This window comes from Zingiber officinale, chromosome 9B, assembly GCF_018446385.1.
Source record: "Zingiber officinale cultivar Zhangliang chromosome 9B, Zo_v1.1, whole genome shotgun sequence".
Classification (NCBI taxonomy): domain Eukaryota; kingdom Viridiplantae; phylum Streptophyta; class Magnoliopsida; order Zingiberales; family Zingiberaceae; genus Zingiber; species Zingiber officinale.
In genome coordinates this window covers 25,198,026-25,213,887 of record NC_056003.1, presented here as the reverse complement: position 1 = coordinate 25,213,887, position 15,862 = coordinate 25,198,026, and the positions used below count along the sequence as shown (strand labels likewise).

At 36.3% G+C, this 15,862-nt stretch overlaps 1 long non-coding RNA gene across 1 annotated transcript; it reads right to left on the bottom strand.

Moving 5' to 3' along the window:
* Nucleotides 1-7,316: 7,316 nt before the first annotated feature.
* On the bottom strand, nucleotides 7,317-9,669 carry LOC122024583. The gene is made up of 2 exons (XR_006123466.1): nucleotides 9,432-9,669; nucleotides 7,317-7,351 (listed from the first exon to the last, which is right to left on the bottom strand). It is a non-coding gene; the product is annotated as an uncharacterized LOC122024583 (long non-coding RNA).
* Nucleotides 9,670-15,862: the final 6,193 nt, after the last annotated feature.

The window sequence follows — 15,862 nt, the reverse complement described above, 5'->3', positions numbered from 1 at the left end:
TATGATTTACCACAGTCCAATGTCCTTATCCAGGGTTACTTTAATATCTTCTAACTATGCCCTCGGCAAAACAGATTTCTGATCTCATGATAGCGTACATTAAGCTTCCGACAGCCGAAGCATAAGGAACTAGCTTCATTTTCTCTATCTCCTTTGATGTCTTCGGAGACATCTCTTTAGATAAAACTACTCCATGCTGAAAAGGTAAGAAACGTTTCTTGGAGTTTTGCATGCTTAAAACGAGCAAGGATTGTTTCGATATATGAAGCTTGAGATAACTAAAATATTCTTTTCTTGCGATCCCTTATTACTTTGATCCCAAGAATATATGCATTCTCCCAAGTCCTTCATATCGAATTGTTTGGACAACCATACTCTTACTTCTGACAACACTTTGATATTGTTTCTAACTACCAAAAATGTTATCTACGTATAGTACAAGAAATATCACCACGTTTCCATCACACCTCTTGTATACACAAGACTCATTAGGTTATTAAATAAATCCATAGGTCTGGATTACTTTATTAAACCGGATGATCCAAGACCTTGAAGCATTACTTCAGCCCATAGACTGATTAAGCTTACACATAAAATGCTCTTTGCTCTTTACAATAAACTCATCTGGTTGCTATATATGGATATTTTCTTCAAGACTTTCATTAAGGAAAGTTGTCTTGACATCCACTTGCTAAATAGATAAAAGAATCCGGATAGACTTAAGGATGGCTACCGGTGAAAAAGTTTCCTTTTTAAACAAGCCTTGCTTTGAAAGTTTCCACCTTCCTGTCTATCCCTCTTTTCTTATTGTAGACTTATTTTCACCCAATGGTTTTTACACCATTTGGTGATTTTATAAGCTTCCAGACTCTATTAGAATACATATATTCTAATACTATATTTATTGCTCGTTACAAAGATACTGCATCTTTATCTTGGAGTGCTTCGTCATATGTCCAGGGATCAGGTTCATGTCCACCAGGGATCAAGTCCAAAGACTCTCCCAAAGCATGAATCTTTTAGGTTGACTAACAACCCTCCCACTATGACGAGGCACTTTCTGCAATTGTGTATTATTTGTGATACGTGTTGTAGTTTCATCTTGTACAGTTGGTACTAGATTAGACGTATCCTTTAATTTCGAACAATTTTTACTTATGGGCTTGTGGTTCATAGTATAGTCCTTTTCTAAAATCGGGCATTGGTGCCAATAATGACCTTCCGATTTTAAGGACTAAAAACCTCTTTTCGTTTTTCTAGGATAACTCACAAACAAGTGAACTCATGTCCAACTTATCAGTGTCTCTCACGTGCTAAACCACCCAAATCTGAATATGCTTCAGACTAGGCTTACGCCTATTCTGCAATTCTGTGGGAGTAGAGAGTTTTGACTTAGAAGGTACTATGTTCTCTTCCGTTTCCTGTGTATATTCTTAAAACGATTTTGGTAATTTTCTGAATAACTCATCATCGATCTAATTATTCCATAAGAGCCTTATACCTTCTTTCTACTACACCATTCTGTCGGGGTGTACCAGGTGCAGTTATTTGGGATTAAATCTCGATTTTTGATAAGTGACTCCTAAACTCTCCTAAGAGGTACTCGTTACTACGATTTCACCGTAGTGACTTGATACTTTTACTTTGACGTTACTCCACATCAACCTAGTTACTCTTTGAACTAATCAAAGCACTTAGACTTGTGGCACGTCAAGTAAATGTATCCTTATCTCGAATAGTTATCTATAAAAGAGATGAAATATTCGAAACAACCTCTTGCCTGGATAGTCTAAGGTCTACACAAAACAGAATGAACCAATTCCAACATATCTTTGGCTCCATACCCTTAGACTTAAAAGCTTCTTGGTTATTTTTCTTTCCAAGTAAGACTCGCAGGTTGGAAAGATTTCCACTACCAATGAACCCAAGAGTTCATTGGTTATTATCCTTTGAATCATACTCAAGTTAATATAACCTAGCCTTGGATGCCAAAAATATGATTGGTTCATTTTCGAAGGTCACTTTCTCTTAAAGTTAGAAAATGTGTTATTAATTTCCATTTATTGCATCGTGGGAGTTATTGGATTATAAATGGTCAACCAACATACCAGAATAGATAACTTTCCTATTTTTCTTGATAACAAGTTTGTTATCAAAATAGACAGAATATCTATTCTTTAATAGTTTAGAAACCGAAATCAGGTTCTTTCTAAACTTAGTACGTAAAGACAATTTCTAATAATCCATATTTTATTTCTATCAAAGGATAAACATCTCTCACTACAACAGCTGCTACTTTTACAGCAGTGCCCATGTGGACGGTGATTTTTATAGTTGTCGGATTTCCTGGAACCCCTACAATAAATTACAGACATAAATAGTGGTTCCTGTATCTACACATCAGGTACTGGTAGACAACGTCACTAAATATGTTTCAACAACTAATAAAATACATCGTTATTGTTCTCAGTTCTGTGAGGACAGTCTACCTTAATGTCCAAGTTTTTCAATCATTACAATTGGGACTACTAAGTCTATTCTATAGTATAACAGCTAGGGGATTGACTAATATTTGAAAAACTTAAGAATCACAAAATTATTTGGTCAAGACCAACATCTAAGTGTATACCATTACTTGATACTAAGTCCATTAAATAAAATTATGCCCCTTCAGTTGGAGAAGATCACACACATCCTAAATAATTTCCTATAACCATCTATAAAGGAAGTTTGATCTAGTGATCTGCAAACAAACCCATCCATTATGAAGGAAGGCACTCAGAGCCAACGCGCAAGTTTGTTTGAATCACTTACAAAACAGTAATGGAGACCGTGGAATTTATTAAAATAAATCCCTCTCCCACTTAGTTATTTAAAGTGAGGAATTTTAAACTATCCTAGCATACATCACATGCATACATACACATCACAGTAAATAAAAAAAATAAATATGGAAATTATTTTTCTGACTATTATGGCCTTTTCCATCACTGTCCTCCGTGTGCTCCACCCTAGCTCCTTCCATCATTAGCTACTGCCATCGGGATGAATCGTCGCATCCATCTTGCTTCTTATTCCGCTGCACCTCTAGTGCTCCAAAAGTACCATGCCTCGCAAGCATCCGATCTGCGACAAAAATAGAATTTAACATGTGTCGATCCTATATTCCACGAGGGTATGTACATGAAATCTAGATCGAAAATAAAATTCTAAAATCCTAGGGCTAATACAGCTCCTGCTGTATTAGTTATATACAATTATGCACACACACAAAAATGCCTTTGACATGTCCAAGGGTCTAATCACACACAACATCTATAAGTCATAATAGTTGGAGCCTGCAACCAAAAAGTTAGCACATCCTACTATTATCCTGCCTAAATTATGTATGACATGTGCATAACCTATTTGAATTCTAAACACAGAGGCAAACCCTAGCTCTGATACCAATTGTTGGTTAGTCCTAGGAAAACGTACTGGTTCCACTGTATAAAAATTTTTATACAAGTGTCGAACCTTTCCTTAAATAACCTATTGTGTTCTTTAGAAGTTAAATTAGGAATCGCAGACGGAACTTAACATCATTGATTCCAAATTTAACTTATCTGTTCTTAATGGTTTAGATTTGAATCGCAAGCGGAACTTAACACTATAGATTCAAATCCACCTATGTTATTAATTCCATTAAATATTAATTTTCAAAATTGGCTTCCAGGACTGCATGGTGAGGCACATGGCCTTCTTGGATAAGGGAGCAACCACCACCACCTAGACAAAGCCTTTTAAGGAAAGCTAATATTTAATTTCCTTAAATAACTCTAGGTTAATCAAAAAGAACAATCGAATCACAAATTCGAAAAAGAAGAAAACACAAACTCGAAAAACTAATTCGAAAAACTAGATCTAATGCCTCTTGTGTTCGGTATTTCCAAAAATAACTATACAAAGAAAGTATGATGCGGAAAATAAATACTAGTAATACCTTTCTTTGTGAACTTTAATGACCTCTTGATCTTCAACCATATTCCTCTTTTAACCTCGGACGTTGTGTGGGCAACGATCTTTCGAGATAAGAACCACCAAACTTCTTCTTCTTCCTCCTAGGTTTCGGCCACCAAGAATCCTTCTTGATGGAGAGGTTCGGCCACCACCAATACTCCAAGGGATGCTAGAGACTGGGCTTCCTTTCTCTCCTTCTTCTCCTTGCTTGATCTGGCCACCAAGAGATCTCCACTAATAAAGAAGTTTCAGCCACAATAAGGAGAGGAGAGAAAAAGAAGGGGCCGGCCACACCAAGGAGGAAAAGAGAGGAAGAAAAGAATAGAGTCGTTCACCATGAAGGCACCTCTACCACCTCTTTTATAATCCTTGCTCTTGGCAAATAAGGAAATTTAAATAAAAACTTTCTTAATTATTTTGCCATGAAAGGGAAAATTTATTAATTAAAAACAATTTTCTCTTCTCGATTGTAATGGCCGACCACTTTTTATAAGCTATAAACAAGGAGAGTTTTAATTATAAAAAGAATTAAAACTTCCTAATTTGTCTCCGGAAATTTATAAAAAAAAAATTCTCCAATAATTTTTCCCTTCATGGTGGTTTGTAAAAAGAAAATTTTATAAATTAAAATATTTCTTTTAAACATATGGATGATTTTCAAAAAGGAAAGTTATTTCTAAAAATTAAAATCTCCTTTCAATCTACAAATAAGGAAAAATATCAAATCTTTTCTTAATCATTTGTAGAAACTTATAAAAGAGAATATTTAATTTTTAAACTCTATTTTAAATCATGAACATGGTTAAAAAAGGAAAGTTTTCTCAAAATTAAAATCTACCTTTCAATCTACAAATAAGGAAAGATTTCAAATCTTTTCTTAATCTTTTGTAGAAAGCTATAAAAGGAAAGATTTAAACATTAAACTCTCTTTTAAAACCATGATATCCACATAAGAAATAATTTTAATAAAAATCCCTTTTTATTTTCTAGTGGCCGGCCACCTAAGCTTGGGACCCAAGCCTTGGCCGACCACCTAAATTTAGCTTCACCATTAGCTTTGGCCGGCCCTAGCTTGGGCTCTAAGCTAGCTTGGCCGGCCACCTTAAGGTGGGTAGAAAGGTGGGTATAGGTGGGTATAATTCTCTATATACAAGAGGTTACGATAGGGACCGAGAGGAGGAATTGGTTTTGGTCTCCTGATGAAATTAAACTTCCCGTGTTCACCCCGAACACACAACTTAACTTTATCAATAATAATTCATACCACTAAAGAATTATTATTGAACTACCGCACCAATCCCAAATTACATTTTGGGCTCCTTCTTTTTATGAGTGCGTTAGTCTCCCTGTGTTTAAGATGTCGGATGTTCACTAATTAATTAAGTTACTAACAACTCATTTTAATTAATATCTCAGTCCAAGAGTAGTACCACTCAACATTATCGTCATATCGGACTAAGTCCACCTGCAGGGTTTAACATGACAATCTTTATGAGCTCCTCTTGGGGACATTATCAACCTAGATTTCTAGGACACAATTTCCTTATATAATCAACAAGACACACTATAAGTAACATCATTTCCCAACTTATCGGGCATTTTGATTTATCGAGCTAAATCTCACCCTTTGATAAGTCAAAGAAATAAATATTAAATATATGTGCTTGTTATTATATTATAATTAAGAGCACACACTTCCATAATAACTAAGGACTTGTTCTTTTATTAAATCAGAATAAAAATAACTTTCCTTAAATGGTCCTGCTCAATACACTTAGAGTGTACTAGTGTAATCTATTAGTCAAGATAAACTAACACCTAATTACACTACGACTATTCCAATGGTTTGTTCCTTTCAATCTTAGTCATGAGTTACTGTTTATAATTTATAAAGAACCGATAACACGATATTCTGTGTGACACCACACACTATCTTATCTACAATATAAATTAATTGAACATCTACATTTGGTATATATAAATGTAGACACTTGACCAATGTGATTCTTATAAATGTTTATACAAAAGCTAAGCTTTTAGTATACACTCCAACATCATGATACATCAATTCTTATTCTCTTGGTGGAGTCTCTCTAGGTGGCCAGCCCTCCCTTTCCCTTCTTCTTTTCCCTTTGCTCTCTTTTCCTTGGTGGTGGTGGTGGTCGTATTTTAGAGGAGGAGGAAGAAAGCTTTTGGGTGGTGTTCTTCTTGGAGGATCGTCGCCCACACGACGTCCAAGGCGAGGTGAGGAATACGACAGAGGATCTCGAGGTCATTAGCATAGAAAGAGAAGGTATAATTAGCAATTGTTTTCCGCATCATTCTAGTTATATCTCTTTGTAAGAATTCCAAACACAAGAGGCATTAGATCTAGTTTTTTGAATTTATTTTTTTGAGTTTGTGTTTTATTTGTTTTCGAATTTGTGATTCGATTGTTCTTTTTGGTTAAACTTAGAGTTATTTAAGGAAATTAAATATTAGCTTTCCTTAAAAGTCTTTGTCTAGGCGGTGGTAGTTACTCTCATATCCAAGAAGGCCATGTGCCTTGCCATGCTGTCTTGGAAGCCAATTTTATAAATTAATATTTAATGGAATTAATAACATAGGTGGATTTGGATCAATAGTGTTAAGTTCCGCTTGCGATTCAAATCTAAATCATTAATAACAGATAAGTTAAATTTAGAATCAATGATGTTAAGTTCCATCTGCGATTCCTAATTTAACTTCTAAAGAACACAATAGGTTATTGAAGGAAAAGTTCGACACTTGTATAAAATTTTTGTACAGTGGAACCGATACAATTTTCCTAGGACTAACCAACAGATCTACACATTTTTCTACTTGCCAATCGATTGTGGGGGTCAATCAATCAGCCAATTGATTGTTTGACGTGATTTGTGTAACGACCACCCTTCTTACTACTACTACTCTCTAAAGATGACCATTACTTAACTACTAACTCTACTTAACCGGTATAATTAAAAATCACATAGAAACCCTACCAAAAAATTTCGACAAAATCTCCCCTGTACCGGTGACCATATTCAATAATACATGCAATATATACTCAGTCACAAGCGGCTGGAACACATATCAATCAACCACGCAGTATAATAAATCCAAAATAAAGAAAACCATACCACAACTCATCACACCATATCACAATTCATCTACTATGTTCTAATCACATCACAATATCATGTACTATCTCAAATACTTCTAACATAACAAAAGACAATAGAAACTAGAATAAAACTCTTTCCTAGTCCCAAGGCTTCCATAGTCCTGGCATCACACATCCTTCGAACACCTCTTTGTCGCCTTCCTTTCTATATCCTTCCCTTTCCTGTATCTGCAGTAAGAGGAAGTGTAGTCTATAAGCAAAATTTGCTTAGTAAGCGCTATCTAACTCACAAAATCACGAATGTGCATGTATACGAAAAGAACTAGAAAATATATGCTCTAAAAAGAAATAAAGCGTAAACATAACTGCTCATGTCAAACTAATAGTAAAGAAAAGCTAAGGAATCTACTCATGTAATTCTAATAGTTAATCATGCTGCTCATCTAATAGGTAAACATGAAAACTACTCATCTACTAGATAAACATGGTAGAATAAAGAACTAAACTTTCTGATTTTTAGAACTATATGAATCTTATTTCATTTGTTCTAAACTTAATCTTCAATATTTTATGTTTATGTAAAACTCGTTTTACTTGTTCAAAAACTTATACTAATAATACTTCAAAATAATAATCAACTTCTTCTTGGGCCCAGGCATAGTACCATCTTATGCGCGTTACCTAATAGGTTGGGGTAGCGAGCCACCAATCCTAAAAGAGCATACCTCGGTCTACCAGGGCCAAGACCTCGGAATTGGACACCTGGATTTGTTTAACGACAACCTCGGAAGTCGGGTATTAGCCTCTTCTTAAAAGTAAAATACTTATAATCTTAATTACTTCTTCTTTAAATGTCTTGGCATTTTAATAGGCACCTTGTGCGCCAAATCCCTAAAGTCTTGACTTTTGGGATCTACTTAAGGCCTCGGCCTTTTCTTTCTCTTCTTTATCTTTCTTATACTTTTCTTAAACCCAAAATACAGTTAGGGTATCCTTCGTATGCATCTATGAATGAAACTAACTATGTAACACATAATCATGCATAGAATACAAAAGAAATCTGCATATACAATACTTATCAAAATCTGCAAGTATTACTTATGAAAATCTGCATACTATACTTATAAAAATCTGCATACTAAAACTTAACAGAAATCTGCTCAGCAAGCTCCAAAGCAAACTAAACTTTCTGGAATTTACATACCTATGTAAATCTTGTTTTTATTGGTTCTAAGCTTGTACTTTTATTTTCTTCCTTTGTGATCCACGGCAATGAGTTTAAAGAAACAATCCTCAACTTCTCATCTTCTTTATACACTCACGACATATACTGTGGTAGATGGTGGACCATACTAGTTATAATTGTTTTTCTGTGTTTCAACTGACCTATAACCATACATCCAAGAAATAATTCAAACTGTAGACAGTATTGATCAGATCATTACTAAAAAGTAGAGACTACGTTTCCATGATAGTATATAGGCAGATGCCACTAGATGGAGTGCCAGTTATCAACCTTAACATGTTTGCTTTTAATATAGCAGTGTAGATCTCCCTGGGACTAGCAATCCAAGCTTCATAAGAATACCTTATGACAACAACTTTCTGCAATTACTATCTAGCAAGGTACATGCAATCTTTCTCATTAATTTCCCGTGATGGAACTAAAATAATAGTTATAGGTAATTCATTAACTTGTCTTCTTTAATTGTAGCACATCTTCCTGTACACACCCCTCTGTAGACACTAAATCGTGGCCATTCACCTCACTTCATCAATTTGATGTTGTTTAGACATGTCTTAACCATCTTAAGCATCCATGTGAATGCCCGAATTAAAAAAAACCGTAAGTATGTTGCATGTTAACAACCCAATGGTTAATCCCAAACAACCTTTGAAATAAAAAACATCTAAATCTGAAATGCTAACATAAGGGCAGAAGGATCTAACTTACATACCTAACCTATACAAATTTCCTTTCTTTGTTCCCTTTTTGTGACCCACGGCTTCAATCTCAAAACAAGCTTTTTGCGGCATACATCATTATCAAACATATTATATTTTTTCAAAATTATCCCTTGAACCTCTTTCTGAATCAACCTACCCGTTTTGTACAGCAGAACCCCAATGCTACCATTGAAAGAACTCGCTTAAAACTTGTATCAAAACTCAAAACATGAAACTAAGTAGCATAGAATCCGATCAAAAACACAGAGCACCTACAATCTGTCCCAAGCTTTCGGGAAAAAGGAAAGAAACAAGGAATAAAACCTCGGAGCTATCCTACCGCAGGTGAGTAGCAACTTACCTTGGGTTTCTTGGACCTACAACCGAGAAGGAGGAGCTGTTAGGGTTCCGGTTAACTCAAGCTCTCGGTCCCTTCTTGTGCTCACGGCCTCTCCTCGACGTGAGGACCACCACCTCGTGAAGAAACCCTCGGAGAACAACCTCGCCGGGCGCCGGAGACGTGATCGCTTGCTGCCGCGATTTCGCCCAAGAAGGAGTCGCGCCGTCGCAAGAGAGGAGGGGAAGAACAGATCCGGTTTCGAGAGAAAGGGAAAAACTTAATCCCTTTATAACTAGGTTTTCTATTACAAACTTTACCTTAAATATAATCCGTTCTTTCCTTAATTAACAAAACTCGCTGGCACATCTGGTCAACCACGATTTGGCCCCGTTAAAGGTCGTGGTTTCGAATCCCCAGCCCAGCGTTTTATTCCCCTTTTATTTAAAATGCTCCTAACTACTGCTTAAATAGAATATTTCTCCTTCTTTAATAAGAAACGCCCGTTGGAAGAGTTGGTTGGCTGTGTTTGATCGAAACCTCTGGTCACGGTTTCGAAACCTCAGCCGAACGTTTAATTTCCCTTTTATTTTAACTGTTCTTAACTACTGTTTAAATGTATTTCATCCCATATATGTTCACAAAAAGGTTGTAGACCAGTTGGTTGGCTGAGCTCGATAAAAACCTGATTCATGTTCGAAGTCCTGAGTTCAAAACCCGGCTTCAACATATATATTTATTATTATTTTTTTATTTTTATAAACTTCTTCCTCTTGATAAAAATAACAAACGAATTCCAAAAATAATATAAAAATACTCTAAAAATTTTTAAAAATCTCTAAAAATTTTCTATAGAATTTATAAATATTTTTGAATTATTTTTGGGGCTCAAAATGAGGAAATTTGGGTCGTTACAATTTGGTGCAGAAACTATCTTATTCGACTGGGTAATCGATTAAACTTACCCAATCAATTAGTCAATCGATTGGGAGAGTTTATGAGAGAACAGTGAGCTTCTGAATCGATCAGTTGATTAATTGAAAACTGTCAATCAATTAGCTGATTGATTGGGCTCAGTTTTTCTCTTGAGAACGTGAGGCAGATGTGATCGATTGGTCAATCGATTCTGGATCTTCTACAAAGAGCACATAGGCGTTCTAAATCTATCGGTCAATCAATTCAAGCCTCCCCAATCGATTGGTCAATCGATTGGGATTCGACCATTGCTGAGGATGCAGGCGATGGATAACTGAGAAGACTAGGATGTGACGTGGCAATTGATTGGGATGAAGCCCAATCGATTGGGAGCACAGTATATAGCCGTTGTGAGCGATTTCCTTAGTAGCTTTTTGCTCGATTCTTCTCCGATGACTTCATGCAATTTCTCCACTATTTCTCCGCTAGTTCTTGAAGGCTCTTAGGGAAAAGTGCTGGTGCACTTCCAAGGTTCAGGAGGCAACAACAAGCAACAAGTAAGTAAGAAGAAAGGGTGTTCATTGTATTCTTGTGTTTTCTTCTTGAGAGTGTCGTATTTTGTTGTGTGAGTTTGTACCAGGCTTCTCCGCCTCCGGCTGAAATCGAGAAGAAGTATTTTTATTAGTGGAGAGCGTGTCATGTGTTGATCCTTGGATTAGTCACCTCTTCTTGAGGTGGATACCAAGTAAATCCTAAGTGTTAGTATTGCTTGAGTATTTTCCGTTGCACATCATCATCAAAGAAGTAAGCAACGAATGCGCGACGAGCTATTCACCCCCCCTCAACCCTAAGCTTCATGGAGAACCCTCCACTTCACCAAACCAAGAGAAATCCAAAGAGAGAAACTCATTGGAGTAAGACCAAAAGGAGGAGGACACCGAGATTGAGAGATGCTCAACATCACAAGAAGAAGAAGCTTCATCCTCAACGGAGTGCAATGAGAAGGGCAAAGAGGGAGCATACTCTTTGCTCCATGTAGAGGATGAAGATGAAGAGGCCTCCACCTTGAGAATTGAGGGGGAGTGACCTTCACTGACACCGGATCAAGAAGAAGGAGAAGCATCTACTTTCGGGTCAAGAGAAGAAGAAGATGGGGAAACATCCACAACACAAGCAAAATCAAATGGAGAATTAAGTGTCATCCCTACCCGTAAAGGTATAATTAGCTCAAGTAAAAATAAAAATCATATTATATGTTTTGAGTGTAGGGAACATGGGGACTATAAGAGCAAGTGCCCAAAATTGACCAAGAAGAAGGGCCAAGTGGCACCAAAGGGCAAGGAGAAGTCCAAGGAGACCACCCCCACAACAAAGAAGAGCAAGGAGCACATAGTGTGCTTCTTGTGTAATCAAAAAGAACATTACCGGAGCCAATGTGTTGGATCGAGATCGCACTAGAGGGGGGGTGAATAGTGCTCGTGACTTTCACACATTTCGTAATCGAAAAACTTGACGAGAGTTAAGCAGCGGAATAAATTAAATATAAACACACAAAATGACCAAAGTAATTTTACTTAGTACGGAGCCTTAGGCGACTCCTACTCTAAGGCTCACACTCGTTAAGTGTTTACTTCGGGTAATTCACTATCAAATCGCAAAGTACAGATTAAGTATTACAAAACTTAAATAATAAGCTATACCGACAACAGAATTTAGAGAAGATGAAGCTCCGGGTTGTCGGGGACTTGTCGTAGCTTAGTCGGAGTGTCTCGTTGGTAGCACGTTGTAGTAGGTTCACTTGAGAATTGTTGTTCCAAGGCTGATGTTTGAGACCCCTTATAAAGCCTGCTAGAGGTGCCTCAAAGCCTATTCAAGGCGCCTCAAATCTGTCAAGTCAGTCGCGTGGATCAGGGCTGAAAACTTCATCTCTGATCCATTTGAAGGTGCCTCCATGGCCACTCCAAGTCACCTCCAAGTAGTCTGAGGTTCCTCCATATCCTTTGAGGTGCCTCCAACTCTGTTGTGCGCAGACATCAGCTCCTTTGCACTCGAGGCACCTCCAAGCTCCATGGAGGCGCCTCGGACACTATTCATCCGAGGGAAAACCTTGTTCTCTCATACCTGCAAGACATGTTAATCCAAAAACACAAACATATCCTGCAAAACAAGGTTAGCACATAACAAACATAATAGATGAAATGTTTGACAGCCTTTGGGCTGTCCGGTTCTGACTTTAGATTTCCAACCGAAAACCCTAGGTCGAACTGACGCCTACTGTTCCCTCTTCAAGGGAACACGTCCTCACCTACTTCACTCAGGAGATTATACCTGATGTCAGTTCGATCCTCCAGACTGACTGGACTTTTCGCCTAGGGTTACCACCCCCTAGGCTTTTTCTCCACCTAGGATTACCTCCCCCTAGGACCTAAGGTTACCCCCCCCCCTTAGGATTTCTCCTCCACCTAGGGTTACCACCTCCTAGGATCTAAGGTTACCCCCCTTAGGATTTCTCCTCTACCTAGGGTTACCACCCCATAGGACCTAGGGTTACCACCCCCTGGGGTTTTCTCCTGCCTAACCACAGTTAGGACTTTACTGCAACCTTGTTTAAGCTCATTAGATAACAATTAAACTTAACTTTGAATCTCTTTTGCCATTATCAAAACTAAGATTTGATCGTTGGATGCTTCCCGCACCAACAATCTCCCCCTTTTTGATTATGGCAACAGAAATTCAAAGTTAAGCAAAAAGATAATAAAGATGTTACTAACATAAGCAAAAGTTTAGCACAAGCATGATAAGCACAAATAAAGCTCCCCCTTAATGGAATCTTATAAAAAACTCCCCCTTAATACAAGCTCCCTTTAAGTCTTAGAAAATTTCAAACTTTCTTTTCTTTAATTTTCTTTGAATTGAATTTCTCCATACTCTCCCCCTTTGCCATATATCAAAACAATTTTTAAGGGAGTATGAGAAAAGTGATAAGTTGACTTATCTAGTTTTGAGAGTAATTTTTTATCTCATTTTTAAAAATAGGATGCTAAATAAACACTTAGCTTCTAAAGGGGGAATGAAGAAATTAAGAACATAAAAGTTTTTAAGTAGAGGATTAAACATACTTCAGGAAACACTTAATTTTCTTGTAAAACTTTTAGCTAAGTGAAGTTTTTGACTTTGAAAAGTAACTTAGTTATTTTTTGAAGTACTTTGCCAAATTTAATAAGAATTTGAAAGGAACTTAGCACAAAAATTTTGAGATTGCTTTAGACGCTAAGTTTGAAATGTAGAGTCTTAGTCAAAATTTTGAAAAACAAATTTTTGTTTTTCCATTTTGAAAATAATTAAAAAAAACTTATCTTGAAAAACTTGTAAAAATTTAACTAAGGTCATTTTCACTTTGGAGAATCAAACAAAACCAAAAAAATATTCCTAAAGTCCAAGCATGAGTAATTAAAAGGTAAATACTTAAATTTCTTGGTCACATGTCTAACCATTAGTTACTAGCTGATTACCTAGAGGACAACATCTTTCACTTGGTTAGTCAAGTTAAGCTAGTGATCCAGTTATAATTGACTAAGTCTGGATAACTTAACTTGATTACTGTTATTTTGGTATTTAACGTCTAGACTTACTGTGATACATAGAAATAAGCATTCTGAAGTCTAGACTGTGCCCTATGCATCTCACCCCATTCTAGATTTTTCAAATACAAACAAGGTAGGCCTAGTGTTCTTGTGAGATGCTTTGACTGAAAACTAGGGGAACATGATTTCTAGGGTTAATCCTAGGCTAAGTCCAAAATTTAAAAAATCTAAGAAATGGGGATATTTGAAAATATCATTTTTCCTAGAGTTTGAAAACTAATTTGAGAGTAAAGAAGATCAATTAAGTACTAACATGGAGGTACTATTAAGCAAAAGGAATTTTGAAAAACACTTTTCCTAAGATTTAACAACAGAAATTGAGAAAAGTACACAGAAAGAATGAATTCTATTCTACTAAGCACATCTCTATTTGTCTTCTAAGTGAGCTAAACTCAAGTTCAGGTTAAGGACTTTGTGAATATGTCAGTTATGTTTGATTTTGGCTCAATATAGTTAAGTACAATATCACCCTTGGCTATGTGATCCCTTACAAAATGGTGTTTTACTTCAATATGTTTGGTCCTAGAGTGGTGAATTGGGTTTTTGGTTAGATTGATTGAACTTATATTGTCAATTGAAATTTTTGTTTTTAGATATTCTAGTTGATAGTCTTTAAGGGTATGAATCATCCATAACAATTGAGATGTGCATTCACCTAGGGCTATATATTCAGCCTCAGTGGTAGATAAAGCAACACAGTGTTGCTTTCTGCTTGACCAACTTACTAGGCACTGACCTAGAAATTGACAGCTATCACTTGTGCTTTTTCTATCTAGCTTGCACCCGACATAGTCTGAGTCAGAGTAGCCGGTTAGGTCAAGGGTGCAAGACCTAGGGTACCATAATCCTACATTTAGGGTTCCCTTAATATACCTTAGTATTCTTTTTACAAAGGTTAAGTGAGACTCTTTTGCACAAGATTGGTATCTTGCACACATACCTACTGCGAAAAGAATATCTGGTCGGCTCGCAGTTAGGTACAGTAGACTCCCTATCGCACTTCGATAGTATTTCGAGTCTAATGGTTTACCTTCTAAGTTTGAGTCAATTTTAATATTAGTGGCCAAAGGTGTATTAATATTTTTTGAGTTTTCCATTCCAATTTTTCTAACTAATTCCTTAGCATATTTAGTTTGATAAATATAAATTCCATCTTTGGTTTGTTTAATTTGTAAACCTAAGAAAAAGTTCAGTTCACCTACCAAACTCATTTCAAATTCATCTTCCATTAATTTGGTAAATTCTTTTAAAAATTTGGAGTTGGTTGATCCAAAAATTATATCATCTACATATATTTGGGCTATGAAAATGTCTTTTTCTAAGTTTTTTACAAAGAGGGTTGGATCTATTTGACCTTGGTTGAACCCTTTTGATATTAGATAATTGGATAAGCATTCATACCAAGCCTTAGGTGCTTGTTTTAATCCATATAGGGTCTTTTTTAGTCTAAAGACATGATTTGGATGTTCTAGATCTTTAAATCTGGGGGGTTGGTCTACGATACCTCTTCTTTAATAAATCCATTTAAAAATGTGGATTTCACGTCCATTTGGTATAGCTTGAATCCTTTGTGTGTTACATAAGATAGCAACATCCTAATGGATTCAAGTTTGGCTATAGGGGCATAGGTCTCATCATAGTCTAACCCTTCTACTTGATTGAATCCCTTAGCTACTAACCTAGATTTGTTTCTAACTATTTCACCTTGATCATTTAATTTGTTTCTAAAAACCCATTTAGTATCAATTATGATCTTGTTAATGGGTTTAGGCACTAACTCCCAGACCTGATTTCTTTCAAATTGGGTCAATTCTTCTTGCATTGCTAAGGTCTATTCTAGGTCTGGTAGGGCTTCATCTATAGTTTTGGGTTCAATTTTGGAAATAAGGGTTATTT